The 16,729-nt window shown below is 32.4% G+C and overlaps 3 long non-coding RNA genes across 3 annotated transcripts; all 3 read right to left on the minus strand.

Annotated features, from left to right (window-relative positions):
• Positions 1 to 662: 662 nt before the first annotated feature.
• On the minus strand, positions 663 to 5,663 carry LOC130677641 (uncharacterized). The gene is made up of 3 exons (XR_008991678.1): positions 5,132 to 5,663; positions 2,270 to 3,366; positions 663 to 2,188 (listed from the first exon to the last, which is right to left on the minus strand). It is a non-coding gene; the product is annotated as an uncharacterized LOC130677641 (long non-coding RNA).
• A 2,887-nt stretch (positions 5,664 to 8,550) lies between these two features.
• On the minus strand, positions 8,551 to 11,981 carry LOC130677637 (uncharacterized). The gene is made up of 3 exons (XR_008991673.1): positions 11,812 to 11,981; positions 11,309 to 11,428; positions 8,551 to 8,785 (listed from the first exon to the last, which is right to left on the minus strand). It is a non-coding gene; the product is annotated as an uncharacterized LOC130677637 (long non-coding RNA).
• Positions 11,982 to 13,819: 1,838 nt separating this feature from the next.
• Positions 13,820 to 16,268, minus strand: LOC130677628 (uncharacterized). Its single transcript, XR_008991662.1, has 3 exons — positions 16,119 to 16,268; positions 15,616 to 15,735; positions 13,820 to 14,029 (listed from the first exon to the last, which is right to left on the minus strand). It is a non-coding gene; the product is annotated as an uncharacterized LOC130677628 (long non-coding RNA).
• Between the last annotated feature and the right edge of the window lie 461 nt (positions 16,269 to 16,729).

The raw sequence follows: 16,729 nt of genomic DNA on the forward strand, positions 1-16,729 counted from the left end.
GAAATCACATATTTCTCATTCTCTAACAGTTCTCCTTATCATCGGCTTGAAATTAACTTGTTTTTTATTGGCTGCTGACACTGAATCTTCAAGTTCTGATGCAGGTAATCATGAAAAATATAAAGTGTGACTCAGGATAAAAAACGATTTCAGACTGCGGGTAATATCAGCCCTCACCTGCGGCTCAGGCAGCCAACTTCACCCTAGTCTGAAATCGTCTTGTTTCATCTCTTGTCAAACAATATACTATTCTTAATGCTACAATTTCATTCTGCTACTTTAACAAATCAGTTTTTTTATTGAAACACAACAGTTTTGTTGCAGTTACAAACTATTGCTTTGCCCAACGAAGAATTTGCTTACTTACTTCGATCACGTATTGATTTCTGCCTGAATATACTTTTTTTTCTTCATTGAACATAATCGTGGATAAATATTTAAAAAATGCTCATTCATTAATTATTTACGATTCTAAAATTCCAAATATTAACATAAAACGTAAATCTTTTGAGCTTGCAAAACTCATAAGAAACAGGGGAGCAAGGATACTTTTAAGCTCGAAGAGCTCAAAAATGTATTTATACTAATGACTTTGAGCTCCTTGAGCTTGAAAACAGGGGGAAGTTTTGGGGCTGGCCCGCAGGACCAACCAATGTCCAGATTTTTTATTATGATAGCGCAATGCCATTTATTTATTTATGCGTCTTACATAATTTTACTTCAAGGAATAAATAATTAGATGTTAAACTTAAATTATTGAAACCTTGAATTCTAGATTTCATGATTAGTTTATTTTTGGCCAACAATTCGTCTCCCAGCATTTTCTGAAGCATTGGAATCCTTCACAGCAATCCTTGTTATTATTACACTATAATTAAAATTCTCAAATGAAATGAAAGAAATATGAGATTAACGTTATTTAGTTTCATTAAAATAAAAATTTTTTTTTTTTTTTTTTTACACTGGCTTTACAATTAGGATTTAGATTAATTTTTTTATGAGTTTATCATCGAATTAATCGTGATGTCCAGTTGGGCGGTGATGGGAGTTGAACCCGGATCCCTGGGATGATGAGTCTCGCGTGTTATCCACTAGGCTGCTACTGCTCGTTGGAATCGACTACAATTTGATGATCCATATATGTTTTATGCAGTGCAATCTGTAACTAATAGTGACCAGACAACTATAAGATACTGGTGAGGTGAAATTCATTTTTTAAGCAGCTCCATCTATAGCTAATAATTACTGGACACCCATTAGATACTGGTGAGTTACATTTATATTTCTATGCAGCGCCACCTGTAACTATTAGCGACAAGATAACCATGAGATACTGATGAGGTAAATTTCATTTTTTGTACAGCATTTGTTACAATCTGTAACCAATTTTTGTTGGATAACCATGAGATACTGGTGAGTTCCAGTTACATTTTTATGTAACGTCGTCTATACTTATTTGAGGTTAGGTTGATTTATTGTTATTTACTAAGTTGATGCTTATTAAGCTGAGTATAAATTGGTTACAATATTATTTTACCTTCTAAATAATGGATCGTAAAATTTCGTGAGATTAAAAAAAATTTTTTGTCCCATAAAGATTTTTCTCGTTCCCAGAAAATTTTCATTTCCATTTCATGATGTAAAATTTTTTCTAAGACAAGTGAAAATTTTCTGCGTCAAGAAATCCTTTTTTTCTGTCTAGAACAAAAAGTATTATCTAGATAAAAACCAATAACAAATTAGTAAATTCTTTTTTTTATAGCACCATCCGTAAATAATAAGTAGTGACCAGCCAGGAGTTTACAGTTAGCCATCTTTTGAATTGAAAATTTTGCTATCTATAAATAATCATTTTGAACCAGCTGTGAAGTAATGATTAGTCAGTGTTACATTTATATATAACGCCATCTGTAAATCATAGATTATGGCCGGCTATCAGTTTGTAGTGAGTCGTCTTTTGATTTGAAAACGACGCCATCTATAAATAATTATTCCGATCCAACTATGATGTAATAATGAGTCAGCGTTACATTTCTACGTAGCGCCATCTGGAAATAATAGATAATGGCCAACTATCGGCTTGTGGTGAGTCGTCTTTTGACTTGAAAACGACGCCATCTATAAATAATTATTCCGATCCAACTATGATGTAATAATAAGTCAGAATTTCATTCTCGTACATCGTCATCTGTAAATAATAGATGATGGATAGCTATTAGCTTATAGTGAGCTATTTATTTATTTTAAAATAGCGCCATTTATAACGAACTGTTTTTAGCCATCTGTGAGGCAATGACGAGGCAGGATTTCATTCTTGTACACCGCCATCTGTAAATGATAAATATTGTTCACTCACGAGATATCGGTGAGCTAAAAATATTCTTGAAACAAAAATTAGCCAACGGTGAGCTCGTTATTAGCTAAATCTGCTAGCTAGTAATGCTGAGCTAGTGACTGGCTCTAAACTCATCTTCATTAGCCAGAATTCTACTCGGGTAGGTGCAGGGATCACTCAATCGGTAAATAAGTAGCATACGTCGCAAAAATACACAGATTTTACATTTTTTTATGACTTATTAACGACAAACTAACGTTAACAACAAACAAAATTAACGACTGCTTCTAGCTTTAAAAAACCGCCTATTAATATAGCAGGGCCATCAAGTTTCCCTTGCTGATCGTTGAGACCGATCTTTTCTTTTTATTTTGTTGCTGGCTCTTTGGATACCACTGAGTCTATTTCTGAGCAGCAACAAAACTAATGACTGTCCTTTGTTATTTAAAACCGCGTGTTAAATTAGCAGGGTCATTAATCATTTGCTGCCGGTCGTTAAGCTCCGCCGATTTTCAATTTTTAATGCGTTTTTCGCGGTGTTTTTGAACAACAACTTCTCACGCATCAGCCGTATCATTCAACACCGATCTGGCGAGTTTACTACTAGCTTATGTGTAAGCTAGCATTATCTTGATTTCTGGGGAATCAGTTCGAGCAACAAAATCGGGTTTGCAGCAACTAATTAGCAACTATTTAGCAACAAATTTTGGTGCCAATTTCGGTCGATTCTGCTGACTGTTCATTGCCAGCTTAACGGAGCTTAATATTAAGACGGCCAATGGCCGTTTGAAGGCCTTGAAGATATCAGAGAAGTCTTCTAGGGGAACGCGAGCGGAAAGTTTTTGGGTTAGCCCCTAGGATCTGTTTTTGACATTTTTTTACGTGTATACGTAAAAAATTTCTGAACTTACTCCTGCACTGTAACAGTCCTCGTCAATCTCTGCATTTACCACAAGCCCGACCAGTGACATAAATAATGATAACAGCAAAATAATTTTTGACATTTCGATTTAATTTGTTGATTCTGAAAACTAAAATATTTATTTAACTTTAAATAATAATTCCGTTGAAACTATTGAATTTACATGAAACGTCTCAATGACCTTTTTTTATAAGCAATTCGATTCTCTACAATCTTGATGCTTATCATTTTTCTCACATCTCTAATAGTTTATCGGCAATTTTAAATAAAAAATAAATAAATCGTTAAATCGGCTAAAATTAAAAATTTTCAATATCGAATCCCAAGTCAAAATTAAAAAGGTGATTTGAGCCTCAAAATCCTATACGAGGGTAAGGAGGTTCAAATCATCTTTTTAGAATATGAAGATCCATGCATTTAAAAGGTGCTTTGAACCTAAACCTGGTAACTTTGTCCACTTTTACCAAATTTAGGTTCGAATCATCTTTTTAAAAAGGTAAAATAAGCCTCCAGAGCCTAAATTTATAGATCGAGAAAGACTCTCATCGGATCGCGTACAATTGGTAAAGAAACAGAAGGGAAAAGGGGACCACTAATTGGAAATGGCTGTTATGAACGAAGAAAATTTGAAATTTAAAAAGTCCAAAAATAATATCTTAGTAATGAATGTTTTGTTGTAAGTTAAAAAATAATAAAATTGAAAAAATTAATAATAATAGCCAAAGTTATACGAGTAGGCGTTCGAACAGAATAGTACTATGCCATTCAAAATTCTAATGAAAGAATTAAAGCCTTTGACTTATTAGTATGTGATTAATTTATTATTTGATGTGAACAGTAAATGTAAACGATGTATTGGAAAACTGAAACTGCCAAAGAATTTGAAAAAAACTGCTGAAAACTAATCTGCTGCCGCCGGGATTCGAAACCACGACCTTACGAGTATGAAGCGCAACCACTGCCGCACTGCTACTCGGACGCTCACGATCAGTTGGAAATATCTTCATGTATTTAGAACGCAGATATTATTATAACAATAATATCATGCTAAAGAATCGAGCTCATGCGAATTTACAGATTAAAAGTATGGTAGGCATTGGAGGGTTAAAATACCTTTTTAAAAAGGTGATTAAGTCCTCCATCCGATTCTTCTAGGGTATTGAGGACTTGAATAGCATTTTAAAATATATGGTCGGCCATGGAGGATTAAAATACCATTTTAAAAAAGTGATTTACTTCTCCGTACGCTACTTTTAGGACATCGAGGACTTCAATAACATATTAATATGGATACTGTTCTGCACCCGACTCAGTACGGTGCTCGAAGAAAATGCTCGATTGTACTGCAGCACCACATTGATTACTGTGCGGAACCTGACTGAGTGATATGCACACACGGTTTCGTCAGGTCCCGCACAGTTATCAGTGTGGTGCTGTAATAATAAATGATTAAATAAATATAATTACTCTCTAAACATGAATTAGTGAAAATAAGTGAATATTTACTAATTCAAAGTTCTAATCGAACCACTAATTTAAAAAAACGGCTCGATTGGCACTCAGAATTAGTGAATATTCACTTATTTTTACTAATTCATGTTTAGAGAGTAGAATATTTTCAATTCAAAATGTGATAAATCCTGAATGATTCAATCAAAACATGTTTTATCCCAGAATATAATTCAAAACGTGTTATGACCATATTTTAAATCGTTTTAACCGACTTGAAATTAGCTCATCTCGACGGGCTATATAGACACTGAAACTTCAAGTTTCGATGCTGGTATCATAAAAAAAAGTATTCGTTTTTCTTTCATACAATCAATAGTTTCAAAGTTATAATTAAAAATATATACGCGAAAATAATTTCTTACCGATCGTTGATGTTTGTCAAGGCTTTGGTAACTTCTGACGTCTTTGTAATCAGTAGGAGCAGCAAGCGAACTTTAAATACCTAACTATTACCCTCACCATCAAATTCAACAAGTGTTTTATGTATAAACCGGTCGCTAATTGTCGCATAACTTGCGTCAGAGACGGAAAATAAAAGTTATCAATTTCAGAACGATTATTTTGTAGGTTGAATTTTTATTAGATAAGTAAATTGTCTGAGCTTATTGGCTGTTTGTCGATATCGGTATCACGAGTTTTCAAGTACAAAGTAATTATACACAAAAACAAATTACGTTGTAAAAAAAATATAATTTTTTTTTTATGCATTGAATGTTAATTTTGATTAAAAACGATCGATACCCTAGTAGAAACGTAATCAAGTATCTGGCCAGTAACTGGCTAGTTTAACTAGACTTAAGCTAGGAACTGGCTAGTATAATATCCAGTAACTGTCTAGTAACTGGCCAGTTTTACTAGATAGCAAATAAAACATGGCGACTCTTGTTGATCTTGAGGTTATTGAGTATTAAATATTGATTTTATTACAATTAAAAATTATAATAATAACAACAACAACAATAATAATAATAATAATAATAATAATAATAATACACGGAAAAGTTATAAAATTTATTTATTAATTTATTATATTATATTTTTTCTATTTCAAATGATACACTGCATTTATTTAGAAATGTTTTTGCACACATTGGCAAATCTGGGATAACTCCTCGTAAAATTTTTAATAATTCGTCTGGATGACAATCTGGAGTATTTGTTTTGATTGCCCACAACCGTAATTCGTTTATTGTGTCGATTTTTTTAACTTCATCCATTTTTTAAAATATATTACCGATTATTTTTATTTTGAAAGACACAATTTTTATTTTTTGTTAATTATTTGTATTGTTTCTTGATGTTTACTAAATATTATTCAACTTACAGGTTAAAGTGAAAAAATAAACATACACATACACTAGTATAAGTAGAACATCAGTATGACCAATGTTTACGATTCAGTTATAGGTGGCGCAACTTCCAGTTTTTACCTAGTTTCACTAGCCAGTTACTGGATAAGATTGCTGGCCAGTTACTAGATATGAACGCTAGCCAGATACTAGACTTAATCGAGTAAAAAATTGAACATTTCTACTAGGGTATCTTTACTTCTATTATTTGGAAGTAAATCAATAAAGGGGTAAAAAAATCGGTTATAAACTGGACTTTATAGTTTGAGAATAGGGTCATTCCATGTCAAATCGACCAATAGTTGGAATCGACCCCTTTCGATTTGGACGAACTTTGGTCAGAAGTTTTCTCTCATCATATAACGAAGTTCTGCCAAGGGAAAAAAAATAAAAAAATTTTTTTCAAAAGTTATGCAATTTTGAAAATTTCACTAATTTTCCTGTTTCTTAAACTTATTCTTCAAAGATCTCGAAAACTATTACAATTACTCTAATGATCTGAGCTAGGTTTTAAAGAGGATACTTAAAGGTACCAAAAAAAAATTTTTTTGAAAAAATTTTTCAAAAATTCGCTTTTTGGGAAAATTTTGAAATTTCCAAAATTGCAAAAGTCGATGACCGCCATCAAATTTTTCGCTCAAATTTTTTTTTAGAGTACCTCTAATTGATTTCAAAAGATCCTGAAATTTTTGAGTAGGGGTTTTTTTTTGTTCAAAAGATATAAATTTTTGAATTTTAGGAAAAAAAAATTTTTCTTTCTTTGGCATTGACTGAATAAAACAATAATAAATTCACTTGTAATTTTTAATTTTAAGGCTCAAAAATTTATTGTAATGCAATAGAATCAATAAAAAACTTATTAATGTGATATTTTTGTTTTTCAGCTACATTTTAATCTTAAATAGTATTATTAGTATACATGTATATTCGATTCATATAAAATTTCCATTGAAAAATAGCTTTCTAATAATACTATTCACTTTCAGATTGAGAAAAAGAAGTGCGAAATCAACACCACAGCAAGGGGCTAAGAAAAAACGATCATTCTAACACAATTATATCCAATTTAAGATTAAAATGTAGCTGAAAAACAAAAATATCACATTAATAAGTTTTTTATTGATTCTATTGCATTACAATAAATTTTTAAGCCTTAAAATTAAAAATTACAAGTTAATTTATCATTGTTTTATTCAGTCAATGCTAAAGAAAGAAAAATTTTTTTTTCCTAAAATTCAAAAATTTATATCTTTTGAACAAAAAAAAACCCCTACTCAAAAATTTCAGGATCTTTTGAAATCAATTAGAGGTACTCTAAAAAAAAATTTGAGCAAAAAATTTGATGGCGGTCATCGACTTTTGCAATTTTGGAAATTTCAAAATTTTCCCAAAAAGCGAATTTTTGAAAAATTTTTTCAAAAAAATTTTTTTTTGGTACCTTTAAGTATCCTCTTTAAAACCTAGCTCAGATCATTAGAGTAATTGTGATAGTTTTCGAGATCTTTGAAGAATAAGTTTAGGAAACAGGAAAATCATTGAAATTTTCAAAATTGCATAACTTTTGAAAAAAATTTTTTTATTTTTTTTCCCTTGGCAGAACTTCGTTATATGATGAGAGAAAACTTCTGACCAAAATTCGTCCAAATTGAAAGGGGTCGATTCCAACTATTGGTCGATTTGACATGGAATGACCCAACAATATCTAGTCTCAATCTCCAAGGCTTTTAAATAATTTATTTTTTGAATTAAAACAATCAAACATTTTTATAAATTTTGTATTGTCTCTCACATCACTCTATCCATATAGATCAAAATCTCAGAAACTTTTCATTCTAGATCAAACTCGGACCTCTAAAAATTGAAGGTAAAAGAGTTGATTTGAAAATAAGTCTAACCGCATGTTTTAATTCTAATAGCTTTCCACGTTATGGATGTTTGAAGTTCCAAAAATAAATTTTTACCATAACTGTAAATTTTTTTTTCTGCCATCTCTATCTATATTAGGGGGGCGCAAAAAAACCGACAATTTTTTTTTTTCGATCTCGCATGAAACTTTGTGGGTTTACGATGTTTTGAGAATCTTCTCCAATAATCAGCTCAATAAAATATTTTCAAGAGGTCGCTCACGAATTTTAAAAATATCACAAATGATCGAAATTCGGATTTTTATTTCTAAATTTTTTCTTTCTCGTGGCAGCAATGGTTTATATTTGTAAAATCATGACTATGCTGAAAATTTCAGCGCAAAATTTAGATATAATTTAATTTAATCTTATAATCTATTGGTCCTTGGCGGATTTCCTTGCAATAAAAATTGTAGCCAGAAGTCTCATTTTCAAAGCAAGCCCAATCCCCTGTCTTAATTTTCATAAGTATCTAAGTTATTGATTCCTAAAGTTGAGAAAATTTTTTAACAAACTATGACAAGGAAAAATATATTACAAAATAATGACCATTTTTTATTGTGATAGAGCGCAATACTATTTATTCATGTGTTGATGCGTCTTATATAATTTTACTTGGAGGAATAATTTAATAGATGTTGAAATTAAATTATTGAAACCTCGAATTGGAAATTCCACCAATTGTTTATTTTGGCCAACAACTCCCATTGAAGCCACTAAAAAAGCAGTAGAATCCTTCACAGCACAGGCTGTCAGAAAAACACTGTAATTAAAATTCTTACATTAAAGAAAGGAATATCATCAGATTTACTTTTCTTAATTTCATTAGGTACAGGTTCGACGATGAATTATGAGAGCAGTTCCTATATTTATAAGAATAGTTCCTATAATAGTACGGAAACGGTTCCCACAATGCTATTGGAATAGTTCCTATACCATTATTGCAATCATTCCCATAATATTATGGGAATGGTTCCCATGCCATTATGGGTATGTTCCCATACCGATATAGAAATAGTTTCCATACCGTTACGGGGATAGTTCCCATGCCATTATGGGAATGAATCTCATGCCATGATGGAAATGGTTCCCATAACGATATAGAAATAGTTCCCATACCGTTACGGGAATGGTTCCCATGCCATTATGGGAATGAATTCCATGCCATTATGGGAATGGTTCCCACAATGATATAGGAATAGTTTCCATATCATTATAGGAATGGTTTCCGTAATATTATAGAAACGGTTTCCATGCCATTATTGGAACGGTTCTCGTGCCATTATAGAAACGAATCCCATGCCATTATGGGAATAGTTCCTATAACGATGTAGAAATAGTTCCCATATCATTATGAGAATGGTTTCCGTAATATTATAGAAACGGTTCCCATGCCATCATTAGAACGGTTCCCATTACATTATGGGAACGAATCCCATGCCATTCTGAGAACAAATCTCTATAGGAATAGTTTCCATGATGATATAGAAATAGTTCCCATGATGATATAGGAATAGTTCCCATATTATTATGGGAATAGTTTCCGTAATATTATAGAAACGGTTCTCATGCCATAATTGGAACGGTTCCCACGCCATTATGGGAACAAATCCCATGCAATTATTGGAACGGTTCCCATGCCATTATGGAAATGGTTCCCATAACGATATAGAAATAGTTCCCATACCATTATGGGAATGGTTCCCATAATGATGTAGAAATAGTTCCCATATCATTATGGGAATGGTTTCCGTAATATTATACAAACGGTTCCCATGCCATCATTAGAACGGTTTCCATGCCATTATGGGAATGGTTCCCATAATGATGTAGGAATAGTTCCCATATCGTTATAGTAATGGTTTCCGTAATATTATAGGAGCGGTTCCCATGCCATTATTGGAACGGTTCCCATGTCATTATAGAAACGAATCCCATGCCATTATGGGAATAGTTCCCATGATGATATAGGAATAGTTCCCATATCATTGGGAGAATGGTTCCCGTAATATAATAGAAACGGTTCCCATGCCATCATTAGAACGGTTCCCATGACATTATGGGAACGAATCCCATGCCATTATGAGAACGAATCTCATGCCATTATGGGAACGAATCCCATGCCATTATGGGAATGGTTCCCATAATGATGTAGAAATAGTTCCTATATCATTATAGGAATGGTTTCCGTAATATTATAGGAGCGGTTCCCATGCCATTATTGGAACGGTTCCCATGTCATTATAGAAACGAATCCCATGCCATTATGGGAATAGTTCCCATGATGATATAGGAATAGTTCCCATATCATTGGGAGAATGGTTCCCGTAATATTATAGAAACGGTTCCCATGCCATCATTAGAACGGTTCCCATGACATTATGGGAACGAATCCCATGCCATTATGAGAACGAATCTCATGCCATTATGGGAACGAATCCCATGCCATTATGGGAATGGTTCCCATAATGATGTAGAAATAGCTCCTATATCATTATAGGAATGGTTTCCGTAATATTATAGGAACGGTTCTCATGCCATTATTGAAACGGTTCCCATGCCATTATGGGAACGGTTCCCATGCCATTATGGGAACGAATCCCATGCCATTATGGAAACGAATCCCATGCCATTATGGGATTGGTTCCCTTAATGATATGGGAATAGCTCCCATATCCTTATGGGAATGGTTTCCGTAATATTATAGAAACGGTTCCCATGCTATCTTTAGAACGGTTCCCATGCCATTATGGGAACGAATCCTATGCCATTATGGGAACGAATCCCATGCCATTATGGGAATGGTTCCCATAACTATATAGAAAAAGTTCCTATACCATTGCGGGAATGATATAGAAGTAGTTTGTATAATATCATGGGAATGGTTCCCATATTAGCGAAGGATCTATTCTCATATATTATGGGAACTATCCCTATAATAGTATGGGTATAATTCCTGTACTAGTATGGGTATAATTCCTATAATAGTACGGGTATAATTCCTTTACTATTATGGGAACTATTCCCATAATGCATAGCCAGAGTTCCCCTAATTTTCTTTCCGTGTAGTTTAATATACTTCAAAAAGTGGAGAAATGGTTAGAAGTTAGCGAGATACCCGAAAAAAAAGCGAGCATTTATGAATCGCAAATTCGTCGCTTTCGCACCTGAGTAGATGTGCAAAAATCTTCTTTAATTTTTTTTTCCGTTGGAATTGAAATTCTCAAATGTTCAGTTGCGACAATCTTTTATTATAACTCTATACGTAAGAAATCTTTAAACTTACTGCTTTATAATAACAATTTTCGTCAATCTTTTCATTCACCACAAGCCCAATCAATAACGTAAATATTGATAACAGTAAAATAATTTTTGACATTTTGATTTCCTTCGTTGACTTTTAAAACTAAAACATGTATTCAACTTTAATTAATAATTCTGTTGAAACTATTGCATTTACAAGAAACATCATGATCTCTTTTTTTATAGGGAATTTAGTTCTCTAAAATCTTTATTCTTGTCATTTTTTTCATATCTCTAATAGTTTATCCGTAATTTTGATTTAAAAATAAATAAATCGTTAAATCGGTTCGAATTCAATTTTTTCGATCGTGGTTATGGAAGTTATAAATTACAGGCAAACTATTATAGATACGTTAAAAAAGTACTGAAATGAATTTGTAGGAAATAAAATTTTCTAAAAAAAAGTGACTTGAATTTTTTTCCATAAGATCAATAATTTCAAAGTTATGTATAATTGAAAATATAAAAGCTAAAATAATTTCTTACCGATCGTTGATGTTTGTCAAGGTTTTGGTAACTTCTGTCGACTATGCAATCAATAGGAGCAGCAAGCGAATTTTAAATACTGAACGATTACCCTTACCATCAAATTCAACAAATGTTTTGCTTATAAACCGGTCGCTAATTGTCGCATAACTTGCGTCAGAGACGGAAAATAAAAGATATGAATTTCAGAACGAGTATTTTGTGAATAGAATTTTTATCAGAAAAATTGCCTGAGCTGATTGGCTGTTTGTCGATATCGGTATCACGAGTTTTCAAGTACAAAGTAATTATAATCAAAAACAAATTACGTTGTAAAAAAAATATAATTTTTAACTTCCCGCTAAGAAAATTGTAAATTTTCAAAAATTCGGGAAGTTATTGGTTTCGGTCCGATTTACGAAAATCGAATTTCCATCAGATGTCGACGTTTCGAGGTCCTAGGATGCTATCCTGACTAATTTCACGATGATGTCCGAGTGTATGTATGTGTGTACGTACGTACGTACGTACGTATGTATGTATGTAAATATTCATAACTCTTGAACGGATGAACCGATTTTGATCGTTGAGGTGTCATTCGACGCGGCTTGTTAATGTCTTGAGGCCGTAGAAATTTGAATTTAATCGGTAGGGTGCGTTCAGAGATATTTCAAAAATAAAATTTTTTTAAAAATGTTTTATTTGGATAACTTCCAATTTGCTCGATGGATTGATTCCAAAATCTAATCAGCTCTAAAACTCTATAAGCCGCGTCGAATGCCACCTTAACCATCAAAATCGGTTTATTCGTTCAAGAGAAACCGTTGACGAAAGAATTCAAAAAAAATTTATTCCTTGGTTTTTTTGAAATTTCTCAAAAACGGCTGAATAAATCAATTTCAAAATTCGACCAGCTTTAGAACTTGATAAAACGCGTCGATTGCCACCTCAACCATCAAAATCGGTTAATTCGTTCGCGAGATATCGTGGAAGAAAGAAATGCTAAAAAATGGTTTTTTACAAAACAATGGCATACAAAAGTATTTGCGAGCTCGAAAATATATTCACAATAATGTTTTCAAGCTCAGCGAGCTCGAAAACAGCGGGAAGTTTTGGGGCTGGCCCGCAGGGTCAACTGACAGACCGATTTTTTTTTTATGCATTGAATGTTAATTTTGATTAAAAACGATCGATATCTTTACTTCTATTATTTGGAAGTAAATCAATAAAGGGGTAAAAAAATCGGTTATAAACTGGACCTTATAGTTTGAGAATAATATCTAGTCTCAATCTCCAAGGCTTTTCAATAATTTATTTTTTGAATCAAAACAATCAAACATTTTTATAAATTTTGTATTGTCCCTTACATCAGTCTATCCAATATCTCAGAAACTTTTGATTCTAGATCGAACTCTGACCTCTAAAAATTGAAGGTAAAAGTCTTGATTTGAAAATTAGTCCAACCGCATGTCTTAATTCTTATAGCTTTCCACGTTATGGATGTTTGAAGTTTCAAAAATAAATTTTTACCATAACTGTAAATTGGATTTTCTGCCATCTCTATCTATATTAGGGGGGCGCAAAAAAACCGACAATTTTTTTCTTTTTTTTCGATCTCGCATGAAAATTCGTTGTTTTACAATGTCTTGAGAAGCTTCTCCAAAAATCAGCACAACAAAATATTTTTAAGAGGTCGCTCACGAGTTTTTAAAATATCACAAATGATCGAAATTCGGATTTTTATTCCTAAATTTTTTCTTTCTCGTGGCAGCAATAGTTTATATTTGTAAAATCATGACTATGCTGAAAATTTCAGCGCAAAATTTAAATATAATTTAATTTAATCTTATAATCTATTGGTCCTAGGCGGATTTCCTTGCAATAAAAATTGTGGCCAGAAGTCTTATTTTCAAAGCAAGCCCAATCCCCTTTCTTAATTTTCATAAGTATCTAAGTTATTGATTCCTAAAGTTGAGAAAATTTTTTAACAAACTATGACAAGGAAAAATATATTACACAATAATGACCATTTTTTATTGTGATAGCGCAATACTATTTATTCATGTGTTTATGCGTCTTATATAATTTTACTTGGAGGAATAATTTAATAGATGTTGAAATTAAATTATTGAAACCTCGAATTGGAAATTCCACCAATTGTTTATTTTGGCCAACAACTCCCATCGAGGCCATTTAAAAAGCAGTTAAATCCTTCACAGCACCCGCTGTTGCTAAGACACTGTAATTAAAATTCTTACATTAAAGAAAGGAATATCATCAGATTTACTTTTCTTAATTTCATTAGGTACAGGCTCGACGATGAATTATGAGAGCAGTTCCTATATTTATAAGAATAGTTCCTATAATAGTATGGAAACAGTTCCCACAATGCTATTGGAATAGTTCCTATACCATTATTGCAATCATTCCCATAATATTATGGGAATGGTTCCCATGCCATTATGGGTATGTTCCCATAACGATATAGAAATAGTTTCCATACCGTTACGGGAATAGTTCCCATGCCATTATGGGAATGAATCTCATGCCATTATGGGAATGGTTCCCATAACGATATAGAAATAGTTTCCATACCGTTACGGGAATAGTTCCCATGCCATTATGGGAATAAATCTCATATCATTACGGGAATGGTTCCCATGCCATTACGGGAATGGTTCCCATGCCATTATGGGAATGATTTCCATGCCATTATGAGAATGGTTCCCACAATGATATAGGAATAGCTCCCATATCATTATAGGAATGGTTTCCGTAATATTATAGGAACGGTTCCCATGCCATTATTAGAACGGTTCCCATGACATTATGGGAACGAATCCCATGCCATTATGAGAACAAATCTCATGCCATTATTGGAACGGTTCCCATAATGATATAGGAATAGTTCCCATGATGATATAGAAATAGTTCCCATGATAATATAGGAATAGTTTCCATGATGATATAGGAATAGTTTCCATATCATTATGGGAATGGTTTCCGTAATATTATAGAAACGGTTCCCATGCCATAATTAGAACGGTTACCACGCCCTTATGGGAACAAATCCCATGCAATTATTGGAAGGTTCCCATGCCATTATGGGAATGGTTCCCATAACGATATAGAAATAGTTCCCATACCATTATGGGAATGGTTCCCATAATGATGTAAAAATAGTTCCCATATCCTTATGGGAATGGTTTCCGTAATATTATAGAAACGGTTCCCATGCCATCTTTAGAACGGTTCCCATGCCATTATGGGAACGAATCCTATGCCATTATGGGAACGAATCCCATGCCGTTATGGGAATGGTTTCCATGCCATTATGGGAATGGTTCCCATAACTATATAGAAAAAGTTCCTATACCATTGCGGGAATGATATAGAAGTAGTTTTTATAATATCATGGGAACGGTTCCCATATTAGCGAAGGATCTATTCTTATATATTATGGGAACCATCCCTATAATAGTATGGGTATAATTCCTGTACTAGTATGGGTATAATACCTATAATAGTACGGGTATAATTCCTTTAACATTATGGGAAGTATTTCCATAATCCATAGCAAGAGTTCCCCTAATTTTCTTTCCGTGCAGTTTCATATGCTTCAAAAAGTAGAGAAACGGTTAAAAGTTAGCGAGATACCCGAAAAAAAAGCGAGCATTTATGAATCGCAAATTCGTCGCTTTCGCACCTAAGTAGGTGTGCAAAAATCTTCTTTAATTTTTTTTTCTGTTGGAATTGAAATTCTCAAATGTTCAGTTGCGACAATCTTTTATTATAACTCTATACGTAAGAAATCTTTAAACTTACTGGTTTATAATAACAAGCTTCGTCAATCTTTTCATTCACCACAAGCCCAATCAATAACGTAAATATTGATAACAGTAAAATAATTTTTGACATTTTGATTTTCTTCGTTGACTTTTAAAACTAAAACATGTATTTAACTTTAATTAATAATTCCGTTGAAACTATTGCATTTACAAGAAACATCATAATTACTTTTTTTATCGGGAATTTAGTTCTCTAAAATCTTTATTCCTGTCATTTTTTTCATATCTCTAATAGTTTATCCGTTATTTTGATTTAAAAATAAATAAATCGTTAAATCGGTTCGAATTCAATTTTTTCGATCGTGGTTATGAAAGTTATAAATTACAGGCAAACTATTATAGATAGGTTAAAAAAGTACTGAAATGAATTTGTAGGGAATAAAATTTTCTAAAAAAAAGTGACTCGATTTTTTTTTCATAAGATCAATAATTTCAAAGTTATGTATGATTGAAAATATAAAAGCTAAAATAATTTCTTACCGATCGTTGATGTTTGTCAAGGTTTTGGTAACTTCTGTCGACTATGCTATCAATGGGAGCAGCAAGCGAATTTTAAATACCTAACGATTACCCTCACCATCAAATTCAACAAATATTTTACTTATCAACCGGTCGCTAAATGTTGCATAACTTGCGTCAGAGACGGAAAATAAAAGTTATCAATTTCAGAACGATTATTTTGTGAATAGAATTTTTATCAGAAAAATGGCCTGAGCTGATTGGCTGTTTGTCGATATCGGTATCACGAGTTTTCAAGTACAAAGTAATTATAAACAAAAACAAATTACGTTGTAAAAAAAATATAATTTTTTTTTTATGCTTTGAATGTTAATTTTGATTAAAAACGATCGATATCTTACTTCTATTATTTGGAAGTAAATCAGTAAAGGGGTAAAAAAATCGGTTATAAACTGGACTTTATAGTTTAAGAATAATATCTAGTCTCAATCTCCAAGGCTTTTAAATAATTTATTTTTTGAATTAAAACAATCGAACATTTTTATAAATTTTGTATTGTCCCTCACAATAGTCTATCCATATAGATCAAAATCTCAGAAACTTTTCATTCTAGATCGAACTCTGACCTCTAA

The sequence above is a fragment of the Microplitis mediator genome, chromosome 11 (assembly GCF_029852145.1).
Source record: "Microplitis mediator isolate UGA2020A chromosome 11, iyMicMedi2.1, whole genome shotgun sequence".
NCBI classification, from domain to species: domain Eukaryota; kingdom Metazoa; phylum Arthropoda; class Insecta; order Hymenoptera; family Braconidae; genus Microplitis; species Microplitis mediator.